Source organism: Triturus cristatus, chromosome 7, assembly GCF_964204655.1.
Source record: "Triturus cristatus chromosome 7, aTriCri1.1, whole genome shotgun sequence".
NCBI classification, from domain to species: domain Eukaryota; kingdom Metazoa; phylum Chordata; class Amphibia; order Caudata; family Salamandridae; genus Triturus; species Triturus cristatus.
The window spans coordinates 327,505,303-327,521,873 of record NC_140590.1 but is presented as its reverse complement, the minus strand read 5'-3'; the positions used below and the strand labels follow the sequence as shown (position 1 = coordinate 327,521,873).

Sequence of the window (16,571 nt, the reverse complement as noted above, 5' to 3'; positions counted from 1 at the left end):
TTACGAATTTGTTTGTTTTTTCAGTTCTCTTTCACAGTGCGCAGGCAATGCTAATACTATGGAAATGTAAAACAAACAGGAGCCGTCGTTGTTCTGCGTATAGTAAGTCTTCCGGGCACGCAATTATCCCAGGAAGGGGTAACACCTGCTCTCCGATTTCTGGACGAACCAAAACCTCGACTCAAAGAAGTGCTAATGTGGTCCCAATTTTCCAATTATCACGGCGTTGAAGGTATAGGATATTTCCCTATTTTCGCCCCGCTACCCTCAGAGCTCGCGCGCTGCGTCTCACTAACTCGCCCCCGGGGCTGAAAAAGCACTTGTGCCGATGTCGTTCAAGCACTTAAGATGTCGGAAGTGGCGCCGCGCTAGCTATAATGCGACTCTCATTTCAGACTCTCAACGCATTGTGGGAGGAGTTCCTCGCTGCACACGCACCTCGCTCACCTACAGGTAAATATGGAGTATTCCCAACAGGCACCTGCCTCTAAAAAGCCCACAGGGTTGGCACCGTGCCAGTCGTGATGCGGCCAGGGAGGTCGGCACGCGGCTGCGCCTCCTTCGGTCCCGGGGTTTGGAGGCCTGCGCTGGGCGTGGATACACTGTTTGCCGTCCCTGCCAGGCTTCCCCTTCCACACCGCCCTTTGGAGTGTAGTGATCCTGGTGGTGTAAAGTTTTGAGGGCCGGCTTCAGGAAAGATGAAGGGGCGCGTGCACGACGGCGAAGAATGTCTTTCCTACTGATAAGGTAACTCGGTGGGTTGAACACGTGCTACTGTGATCTATGTGTAACCTACAGGCCAGTAACGGAGATCTCAGATTGCCCCAATCGAACGAGGTGCTCTTGTCGAGTCCACATTTTCCCCAAATGTGGTGCATTCAATACGTTTATTGCAGGAAACTCTATCCCCTCTGTAACATTCAGAGATGTTTTAAGGCATGGGCACAGTAGGCGCTGGCCAAGGGCCCCAACCTTTCAGGGGCCCCTGATAGAGCCAGTTTTGTACTGCAGAGTCTTGCCCTGATGACCATGAATATTTCTCAAACATATTGTTTTAAATACTAGTCTACTTTAATGTATTTTTAATAGTTGATGTGTGGGAATCTATCACAGACATTTTGCAGAGAAACGGTTTGTTCATGTTTCACGTAACATCAATAAAAAATGTTTTTGAAATCAAAACATGGCCTCACGTGAGAAACGGGAAGCTGTCACATTAGGTTATTTGTGATAACATTAGTGAGCTGCTGCTGTGTTACAATAGTGAAAATACACGCCACTAGCCTGAATTTTAAATGTAAACACATTTAGAATTTACACGAGTGTGTGTGTGTGTGTGCACTGTCAGTGACCTGGCCAAAGAGGGCATGAAAGAGCTGAACCTAGATTAAAAAAAACAAAGCTGTTAGGAAAATGGGCCCCAAAAATTCGTTTGTCCCACGGCCCTCACCATGTCCCTGGTAACATTAGATCATCAGGTAGGGATTATCTCCAGTTGTAATACAAGGAATTCTTTTCTGCTGCACACTGTGAGAAATATATAGCAGTTGTCACCTGTCACCAGATACGGCGCCAGCTGGCTGCAATGAGTGGGGTTGCAAAACTGCCAGCCACCTGAAACACGAAGCAATTTCGATCCAAGTGTGCAAGGGAACAAAAAAAAATCTGAACGGTCTGCTCGCCCCGCCCTGTGCTGCTCACCTTGGGGAAATGCGGCAGTAGCCGCCTGATAGTGCACATAGGGCCCACGAGGTGACAGGTGCGGCCAGCGAGGTGCGCACCGGTGCGCGCGGGGAAACCGAGGGGGCGCGCGGCCCCTCCATTCTTCTCTCACCCCCCCGTGCGCGTCGGCGGCCCTGGGCGGGCAATGACCTGAGCACACGCATGGTGACTTCAAGCCCGACCTGAGAGACTCTGGCCAGGTGAGACGGCTGCATCCAAGATTCCTGGTGCTGGCGCGCATTTGTGAAAACCTCTGTCATGAATCACTATTTTCACTACTCGTTTTTGCGTGTGCTTATTAGCATGTTTTAATATTTCATTCCGATGCCTCGTTACGCCAAATGCGATAACTATAGCTCTCTCTCCCCATCTATCGACGTGTCTATAATTTAATTTTACGAGTGTTTAATTATTGTAGTTATTAACAGAGCAACTCCAATAGTACAGACCTTAAATTCATTTACCCCGGCTCTAAAAAGCGTATTTTTTTTACCCATATATCAATGGTTTATTTTCCTACTGAGAAGGATAAACGTCTAAGTCAGCGATGCAAGCATATAAACAAGTGACCAGTAGATCTTTAGGCAAACGCCTAGCCTACAGAGAGATTAAGGCACATAATCACTCATCAACCCATCTACCCCACGCCATATAATCCTGGCATTCATCCATCCATTCAACCATTAGTATAAAATCGTGCTGCAACAACTATACATGTATATTTTTATGTAATTTTAATGTATTCGATCTACGCATTTCTTTAGGCCCAGGAGTAAATCATCCACAGTAGTTAGTCATCCCTGTTGGGTTTACACTGGTCTCATTGAACTTTGGGTCTGTGATGCCAGGAGTCTGTTTTAGTCAATGAAGATCCTCCCCAGTCCTATGAATCCTGTTTGTCCCCTTCAAAGACCCATATGAATCCTGCAGGCCACCCTCTGAGCCCCATGACCAACCCAGGATGAGCCGTTCTAGGTCCACAAAGAATCCGGGAACTCCAATCCAAGACAGTGATGACCCTGTTTGCTGTTCCTGTGCCACCAAGGAAGCCTGGATGCCCCATTCCTACGCAGACGAGGAGTCCCTCTAGTTTGGTGACTGTGGGGCGGGAGTAGTGGACTTCCCCAGCACCAGACCGTGCACCTTGCAGCCTCCTCTGAAAGCCCTTGTGTCAGCCATTGCTAAGTGGAATTATCCAGCCCTTTATTTTTTGTTCCAAACATGGCCAAGGGTGGCCATCTTGAAACAGGATCCTCTCCTTGTCCCAGCAGTCCACAGGTACAGTGTGCTGCCAAGTAGGCCGTTTGTCCACTTTGGCTCTTGGAAAGGGGGCATCTCCTTGGTCTAATGATATTAACCGTGTGCTTTGGTTTCCTTCATATACAGAGCCCTTTACTCTTTACATCCTGTCCCTGAAAGCATGTGCGCCCCTTCTCCAAAACCACTGAATGATTGGTGTCCCTGCACCCATTTATTTTACGACGTGATCCACCTTTGAAGACCGGTGGCCCCACGCCCTCCTTTCTGTGGACTTATTGTACCCTCAAAGGATTGCTGCGCCTATGCACCCTTATGTGCTGACTTATTGTACCCTTAAAGGATCGCTGCGTCTATGCACCCTTATGTGCTGATTTAAGTACTCTTAAAGGATTGCTGCGCCTATGCACCCTTATGTGCTGACTTAAGTACTCTTAAAGGATTGCTGCGCCTATGCACCATTATGTGCTGACTTATTGTACCCTTAAAGGATTGCTGCGCCTATGCACCCGTTTGTGCTGACTTAAGTACTCCTAAAGGATTGACGCCGGAGTCCCAACTCAGTGTACGTTTACATGATTGGAACCCCTGTGCCTCCCCATCTGTAGGGGGTGAACATTTTACATAAATTTCTTCCTCGTAATTATGCAAAATTTTGAAAAAGAAAAGGTATACACAATGTTGTGAAATTACATGAAATACTAATCAGGCATTTAGTTCTATATTTTAGAGTGAAATGCTTCTTCACGTCCATTTTGATGCAAAGACACATTTCATCGAAAAAAATATTGCAAAAATCATGTGCAGTGAACAACAGCCATGTGCATTGTGTTTGTTCCGGTTTATCCTGTGCACTCAAAATAGGATTATTACCCTATCTGAGTTGAAATTACACATTGTGGGGTAAAGGTGTAATTATGGGACATTAGTGTAACGCGCATTACGCAAAATGGCAGAAAGTTCGTGAGATTACGTAGGCATACCGAATATTTTGTCCGGGTTTACGAATCTGGCGACTTGATTTGCTCATGAATGATTGCTACCCTTGTACCCTTGTACCCACTTACCTTCTGACTTCAAGTGCCTTTGAATGACGGCTGCCCCCGGACTCCATTTTCAGCTGCCCGGTTTGAACGAACCGCTGACCTACTGTGAATTAGTGGCCGGCCTCATACTTCCATACTAGGCAGAATAAAGGATTCTTTGTTGCCTATTGTTGGTTACATATCAACCCTTCAACAGGATAAGCTTAGTTCTCAAAAATTTGTGCTGAAGTGTGAGTCAAACTCAGAGGGCAAATATCACTCCCCTCACAGCTCTTAGCTGCTAAATGTTCACGGCCTTCCAGGTCACTCCTCATTCTATGTCCTACCCGGTGACCCTCACCAGCCGTAGTCCCTCTCACTTGCACCTACATGGAACTGCTGATTTACGACATTCTGCACTTCATACATCTTCCCATGGATACTGAAAGAGACCTGTGCCAGGTACAGGCTTCTAGGTGTATTCCGGGCACGTTCATGGGCGTTTTCAGCGCAATCCTATTTCTGCTGTGTGGAGTTTTTCATTTTGGGCTCAAAAACCTCTGCAAGCACACTTTTTTTTTTTTCATTTCCAGAAGGAGTAGAAACCCTTTCTGCTTTACCCCACCAAATCTGAGAATTATCAGTTCCTGTTTCACCTTGAAAGGGCAGGTACCCAGGCCGGGCTGGAGTATGTTACCGATCCTTCCTGGGGCGGAGAGGAGGGGGAGGGGAGGTTGTGAATACCAACAATCAGCTGTGTTTGTCACAAACCTCGAACGCTAATAATGCCTTAGAACACCCAATTCACACCCCATCAAATCTGGGGGTGATCCATCCCCATTCCCTCCCTGGAAGGGGTGCTATTCTAGATCCTGGCTGGAATGAGTCTCCTGGTTGCTCAAACTCCCAAGGTTAACCATGCCTTGGACCACCCAATTCACAACTCCTGGGTTGGATTTATGGGTGCAGAAAAGTCCACACTCGTGGTGGAAAACTCCACCCATCTAGATGGGCGAACACCTGCCAGGAATCCTTTTGTGAATTTCTCTCAAGAGTAAGCAAGATAAATTCAGTTTTAAACATACTTTTGTGACCTAAATTACTTTTGTGAATTGGACCCCTTTCAATTACTATAATTTTCCTGGCTTAAGAAATTGAAAATTTTACCACATAGTTCAAATGTAGAATTGTTTGAAGATCTCGGGCAACTTAGTCCGTCTTCCCTCCGAATTTTCCTCAGTGACTTTAATCTGATCCTGCAAGACCAAGCACAGACCACATTGTTTGTTCTCATAAATTATCTAATCAACCTTTCCTAAAATTAGGCTGGGGCGAAATTTAATGTACGTCAGTGTAATTGGGGTAATTTTGAGGTTTTCATTTCATGCTTGTTACAGAAATTTCCTGAATTTATGCCATTTCGCCACTCTGGGTAATCATGTGCTAACGATTTTCTGCAAACGCTCCATTTGTGGCAAAAATCTATAGCGAATGCACGCTGACAACAGAACGAGTGGCTGTTGTTCACAGTACTTTTATTAAAAATTGACTCAAAGATGCATTGCATGCTGAAATATAGAGCAATATGACCGATTCGCATTTCTTGTCATTTTGAATAATCATGCATCGTTTTTAATGATATGACGCATAATCGGCTTCCCAAGCACTGATTCACTTCCACTGGCTCCCTATCGGCAAACATATTCAATTTAAGGCACTCTACAGTAGCGGCTCATGAAGGGAGTGCTGCAGGGCGGTGGGGCGGGGGAGGGGCAGGGTTGCCAAATGCGATGCAGCGCACGCAACAAAATTTTATTTATTTATTTACTCAACTCTGTTCGGCCATAGTTTAGTACACCCCGCCCGCCCCTCCGCCCGAAGCACTCCCTCCACGAGCCACTGCTGGCACTCTGTACCGCCTTTAGAGCCCAACAAGCGGTTGGCCCAGACTACCTGATTCAGCGTTTCCTATGCTATATTCCTTCCCATCCTCTACGGTCATCCACAAGTGGCAATTTTATAATCCCCAGATTTAAAAAATCCAGTTGGGGTGGGAGAGGCTTCATCGTCTGCACTTCCAGGCAATGGAAATCTCTCCCAACAGAGCTCACAAGTAAGACAACTCTGTTGGGCTTTAGGAAACATCTAAAAACCTGGCAATAAACCTACCCTTTTCAGCTCCTCTTGCCTAGATACCCCTGGGTGATTGTTGCGCTTATACATTTTCATTTAATTTATTCATTCATTTAATTCATTTCATACTTAAGCAAAAAATACCAGCAACCTGCTGAATCTCACTAGCCTTCCAAGACTATCTGTAATCCTACTCAAATCTAACCCTGGATAGTCCCTGTTATTGACCTTCAACTCCTGCACCCCTAGTGGTCAACCTCAAAACTCCTTCTCACCCAAAAGGATTTCTCAAAAAACAAACACAGACAAGCATTGGCATAGCCAATAGGTCTCGCTTTTGGGACCTTATAAGTGTTTAGCCATGCAACACATGATGTTGTTTAATCAAGGATGTTGTGCTGGATAACTAAACACTTATAATGTCCTAAAGGCATAGAACAGAGTGCTTGCATGCAAGGACACCACGCTTCTGAGGTTCAAGGTAACACTGCAGCGCCTGATTATTAGACACAAACATTAACCTCTCAAGAATTCTACAATTCGATGTCCTTGCACAACAAACACTCTGCAGTGATCAAATTCTCATTGAGGAATACGTATGTTTACTCCATGCTTTAGAATAAGTCCAGATGGCATTTCCCCTGCATTAAGGATATGGTCAACATATGAGGCCTCTCAAGGGACGAAGATGAACATTGTAGAAGGTTCAACTAAACATTTTTGGATAATACTGGAATAAAGACTGATAAAATTGGAGTAACGCTGTGGCAATTGTGTTAAATGCGTGGAAATAAGTTGTGCGTCCGGCATTGGGGTGAGGCGTCACCCCAATCTTTGAATGTTTTCATACAAGTATATGGTTATGGGGCAGACCATGTTTCCCGGGCTTGCATGCGAAAGGATTAAAAGAGAACAAATGATATCATATTAGTGGAAGAAACAGGTGTGCACTCCGTCACATCTTTTGAAGCAAATTCTCATAGTTCCCACAATGTTTTTGTCTGAGAAAAGCTTACCTTAAATAATCCCCAAATGCCTTCACACTGCCACAACTAAAGCCAAAGGTTTGAGCTAGTGAATGCAACGTGTTCGAGGTTTTTACCGCTCGTTTATAATGATTTGTTTGTATGTGATGAGATCATTACATGAAGAGTCTTAATTTTGGAAATAAGAAGCAGCTGGCTGCACGAGAGCGAGGGCAGGGTAGGGAGGAGGGTTGGTTTTGTTTTTAGTTTTAGTGTTCTATGGACAGCCGCCTGACTCATATCACCAATGATGCTAAGTTGTAATTATTATGAGTGGCCAAGGTTGTCTCAGGGGTGGCTGGAGGTTGCTGGACTGTGGTGTCTGAAGGTAGACAAAGAGTGTCTCCAGTAGCGGTCCGTGGAGGGAGTTCGGTGGGTCCGAGAGGCAGGGCGGGGGAGGGGCAGGGTGGGGAAATGTAAACACCGGAATATGGATGAACGGAGGTAAGTACACATTTAAATAAATAAAATGAATTTCGTTGCGCGCGCTAGCACGCGCAAAGGACTTTGTTTTACAGGGGTTTGCATTTTGTGTGCTGTGCTTTGCCATTCTGGTGGGATGTTATCTTTCCACTGTCCTCTGTATAATGGACGAGAATAAACCTGGTTATGCAGCCTGTGGCAGTAAGAGAGCCAGAGCGAGGCTTGTGTTGCATTCTGGTGGATCAGTGCTTAATTTGTGAGAAAAAAAAAATGAAGTGCCGGGGCCCAAGACACTAACAGCGCTGTCACTGCTGCCGAATGCCTGAGCTAGCATTTCGTATGTGCCAGAGTTACCAATTTTAAATAAACACTGCGTTGATAAATTCAGCTGAAGAATGGACACACAGCGCCAGCAAGTGGTGTGATCCCATAACAGGCACTTGTGTTTAGAAGAAGTGCCGAGCACCGGGAACCACCGACACAAATTAAGCACTAGCTGGGATTTTTATCTGTTGGCTGTCCTCTGTATAATGGGTCACAAAAAACCACCTTGTGCAGCAGCAGCAGTGTTTGCAGTAGTAAGAGCCACAGCGAGGCTTGTGCGTTGCGTTCCCCTTTAAGTTTCAGCTCGGTTTTATAATTTCTTGTCATTGGACAAAGTGATAATGTGACATATTGTCACCTCATTTGAAAATGTGTGTCTAACATTGATAATCAGATTTAACACATTATGGGAACCGCATTACGTTAAATGGCATCAGCTCGCTGGATAAAACCAAGTAAAACAAGGGAACAGTATTTGAATTGTTGGTGTTGGCGTCCAGTAAGTGGCATCAAATTACAGGAAAACAACTAAAACAAGCGGCCGTGCGGCCGCGAAAGTGATCGCGATCAAACATCAAAGCGGCCGAAAGTGAAAGTAATTGCGGTCAAGCGCGGTGTGCGCGCCCGCTCACATGCACTGTAGCTCTAGGCTGGCCTGGTAGCACTTTTTGGAGCCCTCTCAAAAAGTCTCGCCAGACCAGCGCATGCGCTGGGTCAGGCGAGACCTAAAAAACAACTTGATATACAGTAGAACAACACTAAAGTGTGTACCAGGAACAAAAACTATCCAGTGACCTGTTTACTGGTCCCATCAAAATGCTATCATGAGATCCAAGAGGGACACAGCCACACCTTAAATAGATAGTTTAGGCCCCCAAATCACTTCTTCCTCTCAGTCTTCCATTATACCAATATGAAGGACTTCTTTTAATCTTTTGACCAATGATTTTAATTGGTATTTTTTCGATCTATAACCCACAACATCAAGTCCATCATCACCCCTCTACTCAGAGCCTGCCTTCCTCTTCACAGTCCCATCCATTCCCAAAGACCTTCCCAGCATCTCTCAGAACCATTATAATATCTGTTAGACTCCTCAAGTGCCGCTCTGCTCCATTCTGTCCTGTCATCCTTAAGCCTCCGCATTCCCCTCATGCATTCTTTCCTCTGTCACTCATGTATTCAGCATGTCTCTTTCTAGAGGCATCTCCGCTCATTGCTTCATGCCAGCAATGACGCGACCACTGCCAAACAAAATGAATGGCAGCAACTTTCTCCCCTGCAGATTACAGACCTACCTTTTTATATACGTATATTGTACATGGTGTTTAACATATTTAGAGCTTTATTAGAGTTCAGTAGACAGGAAACTATGTTACAAACATGTTGGATATCTTGTCCCCTATATTACAAGTGCATTAGAGCCTATAGGACCGGTTATGCAGTGGACAGGATGTCCCCGTCCAATGTGATGGAGTATCCCATCTGCCAAACACCAAAGAAGGCCCTTACTTTCTAACAGTAACATACTTTATCCCCTTTGGACCAGATTTTGACTCTAATTTCAATATCTCAACACAACAACGAGAAGTCTATACTATAATTGGAATCCTTCCGCTGAATATCTTCTCTTTACTATTTTTAATTCTGAGGAACTCACTTCTCTTTGATTTGCAAGCACAGTACATGAGTGGCCCCCATCAGACCTAACTACCACTCTTGTGCCGTTTCTCAGTTCTTAGATCTGTCGTCACTCTCTCCCTCCAGACGTAGATGTGGCTCAGTCCTCAGTCCTCTATTATGTTCGCTTTACAAATCTTCACTGGGTGCAGTCATTCACTCATCTGGTTTCACACCCCATCTCTGACAAATGAATTTCTTCCTCACTTCTTTGGCAGAAAATATTTTTAAATCAGGTATCGCCCTGGATCTAGGCCATCAATTAATGAGGGACATACATTCATTTTGGTTTGTCTTTTTCAAAACTGAATTCATTGATAACCCTGGTTCGGCATACACTTTTCCATCAATTAAAGGCCTTTCCTTTCAGCTGAAGCTTTTTTGCCCTACATGGCTGCTAAAAACACAAGGTGGGCTATTTGAGTCATACATGTGACTGAGTGCTTCGTGACCGAGATGGACACGGAAGCCAGCGAAATAGAATTTAACATATGACGGATCCGTCTTCACCTCCTGATTAATCCTGCTGTTCCATCTTTAACTCCCTTATCATATGAAGAGTAAACTTTCTCAGTAATCCACTATTAGAGGATTCCTAAGCAATCGTGCACTTTTTAGTCTCACCCGTCTTTTCCCTGCAGCTAGACTAACTGGTTAGTGCCTGGAAGCAGAGAACAATAGAGTCCTTGCAATGGTTTTCAAGGACATCTGTTTCTTGTCCTCCTGTATGGCTGAAGCAGCCACATACAGAACCACAAATACTCTGATCTGTACACCTTCACCTTCTTCTAGTATCTAAACCTCCAGTCTCACCTAGACGTATTCCATCTGCACGGCTTTTCCTTTGGATCCCATGGAGATCACTTCAATAAATGAATCGGAATATGCTCTGAGACCTTCTTAAGAACGAGTCTGTGGTACCCTCATAATCCTGGACCTCTCCAGCTTTAGTCCTAACTTGTACTTCTGCTGTACCTTTGACTGGATGCTTCTGTCAAGATGCTCTCCTATTGGTTATTGCTATAGTCCCTTCAACCCACTTCTGAAAACTCTGTCTTATGTATTAATTACAAACCCTCAAACTGATGTACCTTACAAACGGAAATGATGTAAGAGCCTGTCTGATCAAAAAGCACAAGCATTGTTCACTGTACCAATAAATAAATACATCTGGTGGTAATGCGGTTCTGCTTTACTTTATTGGTCAAAAAACATCCTCGCTTTCAGATGGCTTGGGGTGTTGGGCACTTGTTGCAGAGATCGATATGTATCTATCAAGTCTCAGAGTATAGTACTGCTAGGAAAGTGATTAATCAATAAGCCAACTTACCTCAGGCAGGGCTAGGCACACATACCTGCTCAGTGACAGGCTATCTTCGTGGGCGATAGTGTGCTTTACAGGCACAAATAACATAACAGTGCTCAGCTGATTAATGCACTTTCAGGAACCGTGCTTTTAATATACAGGATATAGGTTTGAATTATAGCTGGGCAAAATTGCATAATTATTTCACATAAAAATCATGAGATTCCATGAAAATTTGATGTTCTGGTATCTTCTGTTACTTTTTTTTAATCTGACCAACCACTTCGTAAAAATACCGGGAGGAGACTTATTTCAGTAGAAAATATCTCTCGTGGAAACATTTTCTGTTCAAACCAGCCTTACACTGGTATTTCGAAAGAGGTTTTGATGAGAGATTCTCACTCGGGTAAAAAAAAAAAAAACGCAAAAATGCAAAATTTGTAATTTTGAGAAATTTCATGAATATTGCAAAGAGGAAACTCAGGAAATCCACAAATTTCCCCTGCATAATCAACATTTTTCTCAGGCATAGTTTAAATCATCAAAAAATTACATTTTGCATTTAACTCCAGAGGCACACGTTTCAATACCTAGATTTGACACTTTTTCATCATCTGATAAACTAGACACCATTGATTTGGGTAGTAATTAACATTAGTTATTATATGGTAAAGCAATTTCGTTTATACTGTGTGCTATACAGATGATCATTATTAATGAAACTACACTACATGCCTTTTATACACCGAGCATGAGAAAGTAAATTATTTTCCTGTCTTGACTTATGCCAACCTGTAAAATGGCACAGAGAATGTATATTTTTCTAGTGATGAGTTAGGTGGCAAGGTGTGGTGCTGTTATTCTTGGCAGTTTTTGATTTCCCATCTTGGACACCTCTCTAACCACACACACCCCTAGAGCCTTCAGCTCTGCATGGCACATCACACACTTAAAAGAAGATTCAGAAAAGTAGAAACACACCTGAAATAATATTAAGAATTCCACATCTGTAAAGGGGAACTTATCACCCCTAAGGGTATTAAGGTGCTGGGGGACCTAGTGAGCTATTGCAGAGAGTCACATGATGCTGAGCTGAGCTGCCGCCAGCAATCGAACCGTGAGCCCCGTGTGCCGGAGTCAGCCGTTCCCGCAGCTGCGCCACATCTCTCACTGTGCAGTACAGATTTACATTTTTTTTGCAATTCACAAACATTCATATTAGTGCACCTGGAATCTGTACACACGCAAAAAGTTTTATATCTAATCTTATGTTTATGACCGAAAGGGGCATTAAAAATCTGGACCTGAATGTGTGCAGGCCCTGCTGCTTGTTTCTTGGTGATGAGCACTGCACCAAGACACACGCAGTAAGATTTTCTAGAATGGGTTGTGTTGGACTTCGCCTTTTTTGCAGGGTTATCCCCAAACTTTTTGCTGCTTCCTCCTATTTTTTCCTGACCTGTTTGTGGTTTTAGGACTCTGGGAACTTTACCACTGCTAATCAGTGTTAAAGTGCATATGCTCTCTGTGTAAATTGGGAACATGATTGGTTATCCATGATTGGCATATTTGATTTACTGGTAAGCCCCTAGTAAAGTGTATTGAGTGTGCCAGGGCCTGTAAATCAAATGCTACTAGTGGGCCTGCAGCACTGATTGTGCCACCCACATGAGTAACCCTGCAAAGGTACCTCAGACCTGCCATTGCAGTGTCTGTGCACATTTTGTTAACTGCCATGTCGACCTGGCAAGTGCACCCACTTGCCAGGTCCTAACCTTCCCTTTTCTTACATGTAAGGCACCACTATGGTAGGCCCAAGGTACCCCATGGGCAGGGTGCAGTGTATGTGAAAGGTAGGACATGTACTGGTGTGTGTGACATGTCCTGATAGTGAATTACTGCCAATTTCATTTTTTACCATTGAAAGGCTATCTTGGCCCATGGGATAACATGGGAGTTCATTTATAATATCTTATAAATATAACTTCCCATTGGGACAAGATAGGAAGATAAAGATTAGTATGCCTGAACTCAGAATATAAAGATGCATCTATTAGTAAAGATGATTTTTATATTGTCTGTTTGAAAATACCACTTTTAGAAAGTAGGTATTTTCTTGCTTAGCCATCCTGCGTGCATCTGCTGGTTTGTGGATTGAGTCTCTGGCTTTTGAATGACAGGGGCTGGGGATGTGCATTGTCTCAGATGGCCACTGTGGGGGGGGGGTGTGGGAAGGGGAGGGGGGTTGATGTGTGTCCTGCCTTTTCTGGATGAGTCAGGGCTGGCCTGCATTTAGAGTAGGGGGAGGAGATTTCTTTCACACCTGAATGGGCCTGGTCTGCCTTGGACAATGCGGTCTCCATCTCCTGCCGGGCAGCTGCACCGGAGAGGACCGAACTGGTTTTGAACAAAGGAATTTGTGCTATGAAAAGTGGGTCCCAGACCCCTGAACATTTGATCACTTCTGGAATTAAAGAGGAACCTATGCCAAGGAGAAGAACTGGAGAAACTGGAGAAGGGGTACTGCCCCTTTGCTGTGTGCTGTCTGGGGCTGGCATGCAGTAGCTATTTCTGCCAAAGAAAGGACAAGGACTTTCTTGTGTGCTGTGTCCCCCTGCTTGAGGAAGATATCCAAGGGCTTGAGTAGAGCTTGCCTCATGTTCTGAAGTCTCAGGAACACAAAGACTTCAGCCCCTGCCCCCCTGAACTTCCTTGGTGAGAGTTCTGACCTGCCAAGAGGTGCCTGTGACTATGTTGGACCTCTGGAGGTTGTTCTTGCTCAGTATAAACCGCTGCTATTTAAAAAGAAACAAGAGTTCTTTACCAAACAAATTAATCTTGCAAAAAACTCAACCAAAGAACTATTTAAAACTGTCACATCTTTAGCACTCCCAGCTACACCTACTATCACTGCTAGCCAGGAACTATGTGACAAAATCACACAATTCTTCTTGGTCAAAGTGGAATCTTTCTTCTCCACTTTCTCTAAGGTAACAGACAATCCCTTTTCCATCCAGATCGATGGCGGTCAACTAGAAAAAAAACGCCAGGGAATCTTTTGACAAATTCTCTCGAGTAACACCTACGGAAATCTTAAACCTTATCAAGACAACAAAATCAGGTTCGCCTAATGACCCCTGCCCTATCGCTCTGTTGAAACTAGCACCGGAACCAGTCGCCTCGGCACTGACCTCCATCATAAATTTTATGTTTTCTCAAGGCTACTTTCCTAAAAACTGGAAAAGCGCCTCTATACTGCCTCTACTCAAGAAATCTTCTCTGGACCCTAAAGACCCTAATAACTTCAGACCTATATCAAGGCTTCCTCTTCCCGCGAAAGTGGCGGAGAAACTTATGAACACACAACTGTGTACGTTCTTGCTCGAATCGCAGGTGCTGGATCCATCGCATTGTGGTTTCAGAGCAGGGCACAGCACCGAATCAGCCCTTATTAAATCTACAGAAGAGATTAGGACCATACTTGATCAAGGAGGCAAAGCAGTGATGATCATGTTGGATCTCTCTGCGGCCTTTGATACGGTCCATCACCCTCTATTGATGGACCATATGAAGGAGATTGGAATCCAGGGTTCCACCTGGAAATTGCTGGAATCCTTTCTCTCTAATAGAAGTAAAACTGTCACGATTGGGGAACTCTCTTCCAAACCTTTCTCCCTGCCGCGTGGAGTCCCCCAGGGCTACTTGCTGAGCCAGACGCTCTTTAATACTTAGGTCTTGTCACTGGCCCCACTTATTGAATCCTTTGGTTTCTCTTGAACCTCCTACGCTGACGACACCCAAATTGTGGTATAATTGTTGCCAGGGGCTGGGATGGAAACAGCATCACGTCTTAAAGAATACATGTCAGCTGTAGACTGCTGGATGGTGCAGAACTGTATTAAACTTAATTCCGGAAAAACGGAGGTGGTATTATTTGTCAATGACCCTAGCTTCTGGACTCCTGCCTGGTGGACGGATTCTCTGGGTCCCCTTCCCTCCCCGAGGAATAAAGCAAAAAACCTTGGGGTATGGATTGACCATAAACTCAATTTTAAAGACCAGGTGAATGCGGTAATTTCCACCACCGCCTACACTCTCGGAGCATGCAGGAAAATAATACCTTTTTTACCCAAAGACACTATACAAACAGTCCTTACTTCCCTATCCTTGTATAGGCTACATTATTGTAATGGGCTATACTTTCCATACAGGAGGGGCTCCTGCGCAAACTGCAACTTCTTCAAAATGCAGCTGCCAGATTTCTCACTGGTATCCAAAATTTGCCTCTATCTCGGCAGAGATCAAAAAGCTCCACTGGCTGCCAATAAGAAAGAGGATACAGTTTAAGGCTCTGTGCCTGGTCCACAAAGCCCTACAAGGAACCGGCCCGAGTTTCTGAAAAATAAATTTCAGTGGTATATACCAAAAAGAGTGCTACGATCATCAGAAGCAAAACTGATATCGATACCCAGAGTGCATAAAGCCAGTTGGGGAGGTAGAAGCTTTGTAACATACGCAGCGAAGGCCTGGAATGGCCTGCCGCTGCAGCTTGGGTCCATGACAAATCTACTCTCCTTTAGAAAGGCTCTAAAAACCTGGCTTTTCTCTTCCTAAGTTTTGTGTATTATCCCCTCCCTTAGGCCTCTAAAGGACTTCTCATAGCGCCAGGACACCTACGGGTAACAGTGCGCTCTATAAATGGCAATAACATTAACAAACATTGGGAGCTGGAAAAGCAATGCTTCTACAAGAAAATCGACTCATCGCTCATCCTGCAGCAGTTTTTCCGATGCAGCACCGCGTTGCGAGAACAATTGCCACGCACCGCCGCTGCCGAAACCAATGCAGCGCCTGCCACCACTGCAAGAACTGGCACATTGAGGGATCGCGGCTGAAGAAACCAGCACAGCGCTGCTTGAGGCCGCCCCATCGATCACCGACGCATCCCTGATTTCTACCCATCGTACCAGTGTGGTGTCCATTTGTGGTGTTATCAGTGTATTACTGTGTGATTTGAGTACAAATACATTACGGACTGTCTTTGGGACAGGCCTGTCTGCTCGTGCCAAGCTACCCAGGGGGGTGAGCAGGGGTTATCTAAAGTGTGTATCCCCCTTACCCTGACTAGAAGCAAGGGTCCCTATTTGGACAAAGGTACCTACCTCTGCCAACTGGAGTCCCCCATTTCTAACAGGTTGGAACCAGGTCTGGCGTCAGAATAAGATGCAGGGACCAGACCACTTCATACACAATTTTTTTTTTCCCCCGAGAGGTCAGGGATTCTAAAATAATGGCTATGGCAGGATAGAGCACAATGAGCACAAGTTGTGAGATGTTAAAATGGGGAGGTAAGTATAAATGTCAATAAAAATATGTTACAAAAAAAAAAAAGTGTAGACATCTGTCTGCCAATTTCATACTGGTGAACGCTTGGCACAAGATTGACTCTGGCCCAGTCTTGCCAGCCTCGACTTGGAGGAAATCGGGGCATTCTAGGAGCATGAGTTAGATCAGAAGCCTCAACGTAGGTGAACACATTTCTGGTGAAATTTGGTTACGGTGTGAAGAATGACTATTGGGGGGGAAAGAGAAGTCTAAAGTTTTGGGGATATTGAAACTGAAGGAGTGTGTGGTCGGGAAGTTCTCAGCAGTCGGTCACCCTTCCCTTCTCCGGTG

At 44.8% G+C, this 16,571-nt stretch overlaps 1 protein-coding gene across 2 annotated transcripts in view; it reads left to right on the top strand.

Annotated features, from left to right (window-relative positions):
• The first annotated feature begins 378 nt into the window (after positions 1–378).
• Positions 379–16,571, top strand: part of LOC146809589 (galactoside alpha-(1,2)-fucosyltransferase 2-like) — a 372,181-nt gene continuing 355,988 nt past the window's right edge. The window contains exon 1 of one of the 2 annotated variants that reach the window (XM_085616432.1): positions 379–453. The gene's annotated coding sequence lies outside the window, so the exon portion shown is untranslated. Of the gene's footprint in view, positions 454–1,717; positions 1,923–16,571 lie in introns of those variants that run through there. The other variant, XM_085616433.1, reaches the window with a different exon arrangement.